Genomic DNA, 13,567 nt, shown 5'->3' with positions numbered 1-13,567 from the left:
GTGAGAAGCTTCCCCCATGTCTGACAGAGCCAACACCAGCTGGCTCCAGGACAGACCCACTGCTGGTCAAGACCAAGCCCCTCACTGACTGAGATAACAAATCCACGAGGGGGGAAAGGAGAGGGGAAACAGAGTGAGAGTATGTGAGAAAAGCAACGCACCCTAGAGGCAGAGAAAATTAGGAGTAATGCTGAGCACAGAATGATGAGACAGATCAGGGGGAAAGCATTTGAATATTTAGGTTTTCTCATTACCCTACTCTAACCTGACTAGCAATAAATCGGTTTTCCCCAAGCTGAGCCTGCTTTCACCATGACAGTCATCAGTGAGTGATCTCTCCCTGTCAGTGTCTCAACCCATGAGCCTTTTGTTATATTTTCTCTCCCCTGTTTATCTGAGGAGGAGAGAGAGCAGCTTTGGAGGGCACCTGGCATCCAGCCACGGTCAAACCACCAGAGTATGAAATAAAGTACTCTTAAAAACCAGAATTCGATTGACAAAAATTTACTAATTCTATAATATATATATGAAACCCAAAAGGTAATTTCTACTCCTAACAGTAGATTTTTTGGTACAGCTTTCCAAGCTGGGTTTTCTTTTTCCCTAAAAAGCATCTGTGTTATATATGACCTTATTTATATAATTCTTAAAAGTCTTTAGAGTCAGACAGCATTAATAAGGGTCTTTCATTGAGTGTACATTGGCATGATTTTAAGTTAAAAGAATCCTTTGAATCCTACACCTTTATTCTGGGCTCTGTTCCAGTGTTGGCCCTGAAAAGAGGTCAAACCAACCAGTTTTTGCCCACTTTCTTGAAACACATCACTAACATGACTTCATCTGGCAATGAGTGACTGGTAAGCCCAGTAGCCATACTGTGATTTCTGCCTAGTTTTCACTGCCCCACAGCAGCCTGCAAGGTCACCACCTGCTTCAGGATTAAAGTTGTCAAAGGGACAGACAGTTCCCCAAGGACCTGATATTTAGGACCTGAGAAGAAGGGTTTGGAAGGATGCACAGATTAATCAACAAGCTAGGGTTCACCAAGGAGAACCTGTGATCTGCTCCCAACTGACTTGCAAAAAGGCATTTTAACCTTTTTTGACACCCATATTTCTGCTCCACATCAACTGACAAACAGAAGAATCAGAACTATGAGATTGTACAGGGAAAATTTGCGTGTCAAGCAGATAAAGGCAATTCAGCAGGTTTTGGCCTTTCAGCATCATCCCTGTCAGAGAGAATACGGCAGGTAAATCCGATAATGTGAGATAACAGGGATGTTGGCTTTCCAAACCACAGCCAGCAACAGCAGTGAAAAGACAGAGCTGAAAACCAGGCTTAGCCTCTTTTATAAGAGGAACTCATACTGCAACTCTTAATCCTGAAACCTCAGTGCTCCCAAGATACAAGTTCCTACAGCATATTTATTTATTTACTCATTTGCTTGCCCTGACCGGGTTTTTCCGGGGGGGGAGGGGGGGGTGGAATTTGTCTTTCCAGACTCCCGTGTCACCATATTTTCTTCAAGCTTTATATTTTTTCTAAACACATGTGAATTCCAATGGGTTTACCATTGTAAGCTCACAGTTAATAATTTAGGAATAAGGTAGAAGCTGATGAAAGGAAGCACATCATGAACCAGAGAGGACAGGATCTAAATTAAAACATTGGATCAGGCACCAGCTTTTCCTGTGGCCCTTCACGAGCCACAATCTTTTTCTGTCCCTGATCCCTATCAGCAAGATCATTAGCTGAATAAATGATAGTTAAAAACCCATTAACAAAAGTCAGATTTGCTAGGCTTGATCAATTATGTTTTCCAAGTGTAAAAGGATCCTAACTCACAACCCCTAAGGAGGAAGACACTTCAGCCTAATGTATTATGTAATTTCTGATCACTGCTTTCCCTTTCCAATCCCTTCTCAATCGCTCCTTGATAAACAGAGGTTTGGGGGAGGTAGAGAGAATAAGTTATACTTTCTGATATTCACATCAAGGATTGTCTTTTTTGTTTTAAATTTTAATTAATTTTATTATTTGATTTTTTTCTGATCTCCAAGTCTGACCAAGGAGTGAAAAGTAAGATGAATGTTGCTAGATAAACACAACTGGATTTCTTGTTGCCAATTTGGTTCTTTTTGGTTCATACCAAGGCTGCTGTGGTACTGCTGGCTTTAACCATTCAAGATGAACAGCCCAGTGGGACCAATTACTGCATTTACAGTAAAACATGCAAGAAAATCTATCTCCCCATCTCCATATAGCCAAGTTTACTGAAGGATAACCTACTACATTACACAGATTAATACTCCAGTGAGTAAATTAATCCTTAGAATTTCACTCACTACTTGTGGCTTATAAATTTTAATTGTTTCTAAACTGCCACATGAACTTATGTGAATGTATATTGATGAAGTAGAAAGAATCAGAAATTACTCTATTAACACTCAGAGTTTAGAGATAACAGGAAATGTTGGGACCAATTTATAAACATATATAAATGTTTACAAAGCTGGATTCAAACTTGTTTTAAAGGTGCATCATCATAGCTTACATAGAACTCCACTGAGGAGGAAAGCAGCAGCAGCAGCATGAGCTGAGAATGAAAGGCAGTTTCAGAAAGCAAAATATTCCCATTTTGCAAAAAGTCAGATGCAAAGCTGAAGGGTGAGCAGTGCTTGTGCTATTTTTGATTGTCCTGTTATTGATCCCAGTCGATCAATGTGACCAGTACAGCAATCAGAACAGCTTTCTGACACATTGACACCCTGCTGCACCATACAAGGATTATTTCTACAAGAATGAAACATAGCACCAGACTTTCAAGTATATCAGAAGTGCCTAAAGATAGAGACTGGCATCTTTAGGGCACCATAGATCTTCAGAAAGTTCTGTCATCAGGACAAAACATTCCCCCAGATACCCATTTGTTTAAAAAGATTCAATTCATTAGTTGAACCTTCCAACAGTGAATTGTGATAAGATTGTTTCCCTGAAATACTACAAGGAAAGTTTAAAAGGACAGGGTTTTTTTTAACCACTTGCTATAATATGATTTGTTAATCCTAAAACAGAGTCATAATTATTTGAATGCCAGTAAGAGGTAATGTTCTACTACTGCCCATGACAACAGGGGCATTCATTGAATATTATCCATCTTTGTGAAGCACAGCAGCAGTTAACAAGTTAAAGAATCTGAAAACTGACTTATATATTCATGTCAAGACTTGGTAATATGAAGGGCCAAGTCTATCTCCAGCCTCCTGACCAAATACAAATATCTTCCCAAAAGCCAGGAAGCAAAACTGTTACCCAAGGACCATCTCCCATCCTTGTATTTCAGTTATGCATTTTTTTAGCTAATGAATGTGGCACAAACCAGTAATTATTACACTACACTAATCAGTTTAATATACTATGAATATAAATAATACATGATATAATGAGAGGATGGAGTTTTTTCATATTCATTTCTGCATCTACCCACGTCTTTCACAACCTTTCTAAGAAGCTTCACAAATTGCTTTAGCTTCCAGTAGCTAGTTATTTAGGATGTACCATTCAGCATCATTATCAGTGATGCTGCTGTAGAGAAGAAAAGGGCTCCCAAACTAAAATAACCCATTATGTCCATTGCATCTTATGGGTGGATCACTGATTGCTCCAGCAAATATTTTCGCAGGAAAATATCTGGTACATCCTTTTCAGACTACACTTTCAAGCTCTGGGAGCATATTCCTGTAGTTATTATGCCTCCTAATCACAAAGTTAGCTTCTATAACAACAACATCACATGCCTATCTTCAGAAGCCTTGATACATGTTATTGTTGAGTAAACCATAACATAATAAGAAGGCTACATAAGTTTTCTTCAAGAGAAACTCCTTAAAACCAGATGCATCAATATATTGTAGTAAACCCTGAGAATTCCTTGGAATTCACAATATTCCTTTTAACACTGAGGAATAAAAGGTGAAGCAACCAGCAATTTTACAGTTACATATGCACTAAACAGCTGCTAATCCTCACATGCCCTCAGTTTATACCCTACAGCCGTCCATGGCATCACCAAGTAAAATGACAACTCAAACAAAGCTACACAGCCTCTAAATTGTGAGATATGCTGTACTGAACAAAATTATACTAAATAGAAAGAGGTTTTTCTAGCTCCACTTTTAGTTTGTAAGTCTACCTGAAAATACTGGTTGAATTAGAGAACACCTTTTTACAAAGCCATCTTTTTGGTCAAAACCCAAGAGGTGAATAAGTAAAAATAATTACAAAAAGAGACCTTATTTCCGGATATTTCTTTATAATGTATTTACTGCACCCATTTAACAGCATGCCCCTTTTACTCGACCATCTTCTCTTTTGCTTGCTTTTAACATTGCAAAACTTAGAGGTAAGTCAAACCGCCTTTTATGACTTAGAAAGACAGACTCATGCATTTAACTTTTTTTGCTCTTTCTTTTAAGCATTTCCAATTTCTGAATAACAGCAGTGAAGCTCCCACAGTCTTAAACAGAGATCCCAGAGTTTTCCTACCTTTATCTGAGCTCAAGACTTCTTAGGGCTGCTCTTCTTGAATTTCAGGATAAGCAAATGAACCCTACTGCATTCAGAAACATCTTGGTTAAGCAGTCACCCTTCCACCTTCTTATCCAGAGAAAATAAGCCTGTGAACATTCAGCCATCCACTGCTGATTCTCCTTTCTCTGGGCTTGCAGGCTCAGAACAGCCATGAGGGTGGGAAGCCCAGGTCCTATGGTTGGCAGCAGAAAAAGCTCCCCTGCCTCACCTGGCTCTGATAAAAAGCAGGTGTGCTGCATCACTGCCCTGATCACCCTGCGGCACAGGGGATGAGAATCAGCTGGGCCTGGCACAGAATCAGCACCTGCACTGGGTGTAGTTACAACACTTCATGTTAGGGCTAATGCTGACCAACCTGTAAGGCTGTTGGGAGAAGGAGTCTTTTTTTCACTGGGAGGAAAGAATGATGTGATTGAATTTGTTGTTCTACTTCTTAAGAAACAGCGTGAGGTACTGTAGTTATGTCACACTGTTTGTTCTAGTTGTTTCCATGTGTAGTGTATCTGTTTTGATGTGAGCTCTTCTTGGTAAAATCTCAGCACTTTCAAGTAGATTAATAAGTAATACAACTAATATTTGTTAAGCATTTGTTCTTTTATTCCCTTTAGAGAGAGAGAAGCATATAATAGAGCATTTCATGGTTCTTAGTATATATGTGTTGTCCTCCATTTCTGTTGTTGTATGGAAATCAAAAGATGGCCCTTTATTTTACTTTCTCTCTCAGGTGCTATTCAATACATCCAGATTGCCCTACATAGAAGGGATTCAGAGTTCTCTGGTTGAGAGTTTAGCAGGGCAAGAGTATCATCTTTTCTAGGAGACTTTATTTCTTTGACAGCCTTTAGGAAAACAGAGTGTAGCCCATCCTTTCTCTTCCAAAAAGTTCTGAGGCAAAATAGAAATAGAACACAAAGATCGTGAGAATAGTCTTGGCTAGACACATTGCACAGATAGACCTAGCACATTACATCTAGGCAAATAAACTAATTAGGTAGTAAATATTAGAAGACCTACTTGTTCATTAGAGTAATTGAGCTAATGCTGTCCAGATATTAAAATACAAGGAATGAAAGCTATGTTCAAACAAAACAGTTGTAATGACTTTCTGATAAATACTGCCTGGCTGCATAAGGCTAGAGTATATTACTCAAGGGCAGTAGAAAGATTTGCTTTATACAGAAACAATAATCTATATATCCACAGAGATTTTAAATGCATGATTGAGATCTGCAGCATACTATATTCACTATAGAGGTAGAGATAATGTTGCAGCTAAGCTTCTATTAGAAATCTATTCTATCAGAATCCCTGAATTCACATCTTCTCTTCAGGAAGACATTTTGTAGTAAATTTTTGGAGAAATGGACAAAGGGTCTTTGAATTAAATGGTTGGCAAGAATAAGAGAAAGACTGAATTCTAATGACTTCTTCTAACTCAACTGTTACTTCCTCAACAAAACAAAATCAAAAGACAGGAGAGAAAATAATGCTTCTAGGTCTTATATATGTAGAAGAACAACGTTACCCTGCTTTTTAAAGTTCAGATTTTAGAATCATCCACCCAGTTGTTTGGGTTGGAAGGGACCTTAAATATTACCTAGTTCCAACACCCCTGCTGTGGGCAGGGACACCTTCTACTAGACCAGGTTGATTAAAGCCCCATTCAACCTGGACTTGAATACTTCCAAGGATGGGGCATCCACAACTTCTCTGGGCAACCTGTGTCAGTGCCTCACCACCCTCACAGTACAGAATTTCTTCCTTATACCTAGGCAAAACCTGGCCTCTTTCAGATTAAAGCCATTCCCCCTTGTCCTATCCCTACACACCCTTACCAAAAGTCCCTCTGGCTTTTTTGTAAGCCCCCTTTAGGCACTGTAAGGTCATCTCAGAACCTTCTCTTCTTCACCCTGGCTTTCTGGGCTGCAAGCACACCTTGCCAGGTAACACTGAGCTTGTCGTCAATCAATACCCTCAAGTCCTTTTCCTTGGGACTGCTCTCAATCTGTTCTGTACCCAGCTCTGAGATAAAATGATTTGTTCAAGACCAAATCTTGCTAATTTGGAATTCTTTCTTTCTCTCAAAAATAAAGCACTAAAGCTTCATTCAGCCTGTCATGAAATCCCATTGCTGACAATAGGGCCCTACTGTAGCTGTAAATGAACAGTTTCTGAGTACAGTCTTTTTTCTTTAAACCAATTCTGTCCTCTAACTTGTAGAAGTAGTTTAAAAGAGGACAGAAGAGGACAGGAGGAGAATATGCACCTTATAGACCTTTTTTCTGATGTATCAATGGGAGCTTGGGAATTGTCTGACATGTTTGCCTTTGAAAGAGCAGGAGCACAGGTTTGCACTTGTGTACAGATCTCTCTCTACATGTATGCCCATATTATCATACAATGAGCACATGAATCATAACAAGGTGTCAGCGGAATCAAGGTCTGCAAATGGTTTTTTCCCACAGTGCATCCTTGTTTGATAAAGCAAGGTGGAAGACGACTTGTTTAATAAAACAAGAGGGAAGATAAAGCACATAGAAACATGCATGTGGGAAGTAAACACTTTTCCACTTTGTTGTTTCCACAGCTTCCTGCTAGTGACATTGGTTTTCTTCACTACTTCCTACATGGCCTTAACTGGAGGGATAGGCTGACAAAAGCCTTAGGAAAAAATGAAAGAAGATAGGAAAAGGGAGTTTTACGTATGGATATGAGACAGAGTAAAGAAGAGTCTCAAAATAGAGTGTAAGGGGAGAGGAAAGCCTAAGGACAGTGATGTGGTGGGTATACAATGGAGCCACTTGAGAGAGAGAGGAAGGTTACCCAAAACTTAAACTCTTTGTTTCGCTGCTCCTCTCTGGCCTAATCAGTTTGCAAGTTTACAAAGTCTGGTTGGTATCCTGGTCCTGTGTGTGGAGGTTGCATGACTGCCATACTAAAATTTTTTTCAGCTCCCCTAGATTATTATTGAGAATCCACATTCTGCCTGGAATAACTTAAATGGAATCCATATATCACAGGTGCTTCTTCCTTTGGATAGTTAGAGAAATTAATATTTATATTAATTTCTTCAAACATCTCAGTGGTCATTAACAGCTTTGGTCTGAAAGGAAACAGGAAAAAATTCCAAGGATTATTTTCAAGAGGACTGTCTTGAAACTGTGACTTTCTTATGGTGCTGGTTGTTTGTACTCTCTCACATGCATCCAAGCGATAGGAGTTCAATCACTTACCCTTATCTGTGAGATATCCTCTAATTTGATATGAAAGTCTGAAAATGTTTTGAGAAATAGATCTCAGCAGAACTTATTGCAGATGCCCTACAAGCCTCTTACAGTGAAATCATTTATCAAATATGTGTGAATATGTCAAGACTGAGGATTTCTGAACCTTGTCCTAGATTGCATTTTATGTATGGATTAATGAATGAAGTAATAAATCAAGAAAGACTGTTGTGCTCTGATTATTCTCAGTTCCCCATATACAACTTTTAATGTCCTACCTGCAAGGCAATGGGGGCAAGCAAGGGGAAGGAATAGCACAGGATTGAAGACAATCAGCTTTTCTCTTTGTAGTGTTTCTACCTAGTGTAGCTTACCCTTTTTTGATTGTATTTGCACTGTGATGCCTAAAACCTGGGTGGGAAACAGAATTCTTCCCTCTCTAAAAGTACCTGTGTGATCTCTGGGAATGGATTTCTTTATACATAGCATAATAACTGAACGTATTCCAAAAAGAAGATAGGTTTTACAACATTTTTTTCTTGTCTACACTAAAGTATGGAAATACATCTAACTAACCTAAGTTATTACATCTCTTAATCCCTCAAAAGTAGACAATTACAGCCTTATTATTAACATCAGTTATAGTCCTGAAGATCTCAGGTATTACAGAAAACAGCATGGACTTAGAAACCTAATCTAGCTAACTTGTTATAAGATGAACTGAAGCCAAGTGAGAATAAATAGATGAAGGAGTTATACCTCTTTACCAATTTATCCATTTTTTTAATTATGTGAATTTGTCACATGTACAAACCCAAAATGTCATGGAAATTCATAAACTTTCATAGTCTGTACCAGATAGTTCCTAGCAGGGAGTACACAACAGAGTCCAAAAGCCTTTTTTAAAACTTCAATAAAGCAAATCTTCCTTCTGTAGCTTGTGGAATCTGTCTAAATTTGTTTTCTTTCAGGCATTATAATGTCTTTGGGAAGGAGTGTAAATGAGGAAGAGACATTTCTGGCTCCCAACAGTAAGGGCTAAATGACTTATAATCACAAGTGTCCTGACAATGTTTGCTGTTCTGTTGCTGGAAAATCCCCCTTGCCCATCCTGAAGCTTTTATTTTCTCCTTATCCCTCATTTACATTCTCTCTTTCATCCAAACAACAACACAAGTTCAGCATTTTGACAGGTTGTCATCAGTTTCATTCCTATCCTGAGGGCTAGATCCATGATTTTCAATTGTTCTCCACAGCCTCTTTCATCTTTCCTATAGAGCGCAAAGGAGGATGCAGAAATATTTCAATGTTTTAACATGCTCACTACTGTAGAAAGGGGGGATAACACATTTTAGCATTCAAAAGGGTGGGTGCCAGATTAATATGAATAACCTGGAAGAAGCTGGATAGATAGCCAGGAAGAGATGACATAAGGTGCAGGAGAATGAGTTTTAAATTGGTGCTGAAACAAACCACGTTAGCACTGATGCCGTGAAGTCGCAGAGTGTTTGCATACCACAGCAAGTGTTTGTTTTCTCCTTAGGGACCGTTTGTGTTTGCTATAGCTGACAACACGAAAGGTGAGGAAGAGAGAGCTAGTGTGTTTTAAAGCATGATAGGAGAAGAAAAAAACCTGAGTCTTTTATGTTTTTCTGGTGTCTGGAGAATATTTGCTAGTGAAATTCGCTAGCTAACTTGCTCTGTAAGTTAAACAGATTGTAACTGGTAAAGGAAGGATGGGAGTCCTTCAAACAAAGGGACAGAGGAAAACAAAATGGGAATTGTTGGCTAAATCCTGAGTGCTGAACTGGCCAGGATGCTGTATGATAGAGGGTCTAGGAAGTCAAACAGACACTGGCAACTTGGAAAGCCATTTGCTAGGGATTGCAAGCTGCCTGTACTTTAGTCATCCTATTGACATAACATAAAATGGTTCAGACTGTGTTTATCCTAGAGCTAAGAGGAGCAGATTATCTGCGATTTCAGCACATACACATACCTCCAGCACAGTTTGAGTCAAAAAACATCCCAGCATTTTAGGGTTTTTTTGGTTACCCTTGTGCACATGGAGGGTTTAGAAAAAAGTAGCTGATGGCAACCACTGAACAGTCCTCCTGATGACAAACATGGGACAGTTCATTTCCCTTTGTCATATGGGCTGGCTTCAAAGTCATGATAAATGCTGAATTCAAAAAGAATTGTTTCACTACAGTGACTAAGATATACATATATCTGTATACACGGAAGCTTGTATAAGAAATAATTTTAACATATTTAACATATTTTAAAGATAAATATTTATCCTACTAAGTCTTTCCATATCACATCAAGTTTTCTTAAAAAAAAAATATTTTCCTATGTATTACAAGCTTTAGGAGCTCAGAATTGAGACGCAAAATAAAATCAGTATTTCAGGGTAGGACTGTGTCATACCTATTACTGTATAGTAGCCAGAACAGTGTAATTTCCTGTTGAAGTATGAGAAGAAATTAAAGTCTGGTTCATCTCAGAAGTTCATGTTGCAGACAAGTGATGGTACTGCAAACACCATTATTTTTTTTAATCTATGTAGAGATTTCTTTTTCTAATTGAAGATCCCTAACAAATGCTCTAAAAGATACAGGTAAGTGGTGAATTTTTATGTCTACAGACATGCCTAAAGCAGGTTAACTATCTTCAGGTGACACCTCCTTGAGTAGGCAATTTCTTGTTCTCTTCTGGCACTAATGGGTGCTTAACAACCCAGCTCAGTAGAGACAGTGGAATTCACTAGGCCAGGGAAGCTGTAGCAAATAGCAGAATTTTAAAGAATTTGAGTGCTTGCATATTTGTTTTTCTCATGTTTTTCTCAGCCTTCATTTAGATTTACAGCATTAGGGTATGTTTTTAAGAACTTTATCTGTGTATCAATTATTCTCTGAAGAGGGCTTCACTGTATATCTACAATATTGCACTTGTGCAGTAAAAACAAGCATCTGAAGAACCCTCATGAAAATACATAAAAGCCAATTATTGTGATTTGTGTTTACATTCCAGCTGTCTTCTAATGAGATTTTTTTCCATGCCATTAAAAAAAGAGGATAGTGCTGTCAATTTCTGGACTCAGAGATAAAGTTCATGAAAACATTTAAGTATCTATTTCAGGTTTTGTCTTGTTGGGAGATTTTCCTGAAACTAGATGAATTGAAACATATGCAGGAGTGACTTCATGAATTAAAAATTTGATTTAATAGAAGCAAATAAACACACAGTGAGACTGAATTAAACCACCGTTTGTAGCCATGGGCTCCTTCCCAGCTTACCTGCTTACCTTTGACGATGAATGCCCAGTGCATTTTAGGGCAGTTGATAGGACAGATCTGGCTTCCAGAGGAATTCTTCCAGGCTACTAATATTTCTACTTGACTATGAACAGGGAACAGAGTCTAAAAGGTAAGACCTCATTACCACCAGTAAGCAAATGCCAGCTTCTGTGGAGTGCCTCTAGTCAACCTGCCCACACCCAGGCACAGAGGTCCAGAAGCTGCCTACAGCCCCACACAGACACAAATGTCTCTAGAAAGCATAAATATCTCTAGTCTGCTGAGGCAACACAGCACAGGCACACACATACAGAAAAAATCGAATTAACTCCTGTAGAAAGTGGGGAGTGAAGTGAATATGCCACTGTAACTGCACTGTAACACTCAAACTGCAGCTGCTGTAATAGCACAGTGAATGTTCCTGTTCCTTAAAGGGTGTCATGCATATCAAACCTTTCTCAGTCTTAATTACAAAACAAAAAATAATATTATCCTCTTACTGTATGTCTTTATTTACCCTCTCATCTGCTCTGGCATTTTAATATCCAAGTTTTAGTTAGAAACAGATGCTTCAGCTTTAGCACCCTCTTGTAATGGCTTAATACTCTAGGTAAGATCAAAGACAGGGTAGAAAGATGCTACACTGAGCACAACTTTTGAGCAAATGGGTTTGAATATTCATTAAACAACATTTAATTTAAACACCCAAACCCTAAAAGCAGCAACATATGGGCCTGTTTTATTTTACATAAACTGAATAGGAGGTTGTGCCATTAGTTTCTGCAGACATAATGTTCATTACAAATGAAGTATGTTTTCCTTTAGGGAATGCACCACCATTTCTGTAGTGTTGTCATTCCCCCAAAAGGTTCAGTATACTTGCCATATGAGGTACTATTCTTGGCAATGTGCTTCAAAATGTAAACAAAATTCCCATAGATTTTCATCGACAAGGGGAACCTGGGGCAAATTAAATTCCTTAATGAGAAACAAATAATGAAAAGAGCCCTCCCTTTTCAGTATTTTACCATATTTAAGAGACTATCTCAATTACGTAGTTTGGTACTTGGGTTGTCCCCTTACTCTTTGTGATGAAGCATTTTTGCATAACTGTGTGATACGTGGTTCTACAGTCCTCTGCTGGCTAAAGAGTTACTTTGCACAACCTCTTTCATAATCTTGCATGAGTCTTTACTGAAAAGCAAGATATTTGCTCTTGAATTTTGTGTAGATCAAAAATGGCTAGATAAAAACATTTTTATTACTCAGTAAGCCCCATGAAAAGTATTTTATATGTGCTCCTGCACTTCACAGCCCAAGAGAGCTATTTAAGTGAGGGAAAAAAAAAAAAAGGAGGAGACTAGAGGTGATAAGTACTTGGAGAACTAAGCCAAAAAGCAACAGAAGCTTCATTACATTTGGGACTGGAGGATCTGTTCTCTCTATAGTGTTGCTGTAACTATGTCATTGAGAAGTACCAATTCCAGAGTGGACTTCTGAAATACCTTGTGCAGTGTTTACTTGGTAGGTGTCTGCTGTAGCATTCTATTTCCATTTACTAATTTTAAAGAAGTGAGGCAGTGAAAGGTTTGTTTCTGTTCCTTTTTGGTGTTTTGTTTGTTGCTGTTTTAAATTGAAAAAGCCTTCAGAAATTATTTTGGATCTTTGCTAAAGAAAAAACAGTAGGATGCAGAAATATACCAATGTAGGACTGAAGAAGCATAATACCTTGATACACCTGGGAAGTCTTATCTCCTTTCATCCACATAACAACAGTAAAAAATGCTTTATAAAGTTCTCTCAACCCTGCAGACTGCAACCTCAGATTTCTGCAGGGTTTTTTGGCATTTGTACCCACAAAGGTGCCAGTGGAACACTGATCAACCCCTAGGAAAGAGACTGCTTAATAAATTGCTTTATATGAGCTGTGTGATTATTGTTCATTCCTACACAGTCTATGGGAAAGTAAAGCTAGAAAAAGCATCTGCAAGCAGAACAAACCTAAGAAACAAAAAGCCATTGGAATGAAAAGGGCAGGAATGCAAGGTAGAAACACAAGAAAAATGGAGATACATCCCTAAGGATATATGCTCTGAGACAAGTATCAGTGCAACAGCCATACAGAGGTAGCATTTCCCAAAAGTGAGTAGAAAGGTTTCAGAATGAAGCATGGTCCATATGCAACAGACACCTTGATTAAAGACAAGATACTCTCTTGGCTAAGCAAGCTTGTGGGTTAAAGAAATCTCAGGCTTCTTTAAGGGCACAGTAAGAAAATGAACCTGCTCCTAAGGGCTTTGCATCAGGCTGACAATGCTGGTCAAAATATCAAACATGGACTAGTTGCTAGGCTGAAGTGCAAGGGTGACATAGCTATTGACCTGAAGATTGTGTTATAGAACATCACTGAGGCAGAGCAGAGCTTGTTGATACCTCGTTGCACTCAGT

The sequence above is a fragment of the Chiroxiphia lanceolata genome, chromosome 8 (genome assembly GCF_009829145.1).
Source record: "Chiroxiphia lanceolata isolate bChiLan1 chromosome 8, bChiLan1.pri, whole genome shotgun sequence".
Lineage (NCBI taxonomy): Eukaryota > Metazoa > Chordata > Aves > Passeriformes > Pipridae > Chiroxiphia > Chiroxiphia lanceolata.
Note: the sequence above shows the minus strand (reverse complement) of the source record.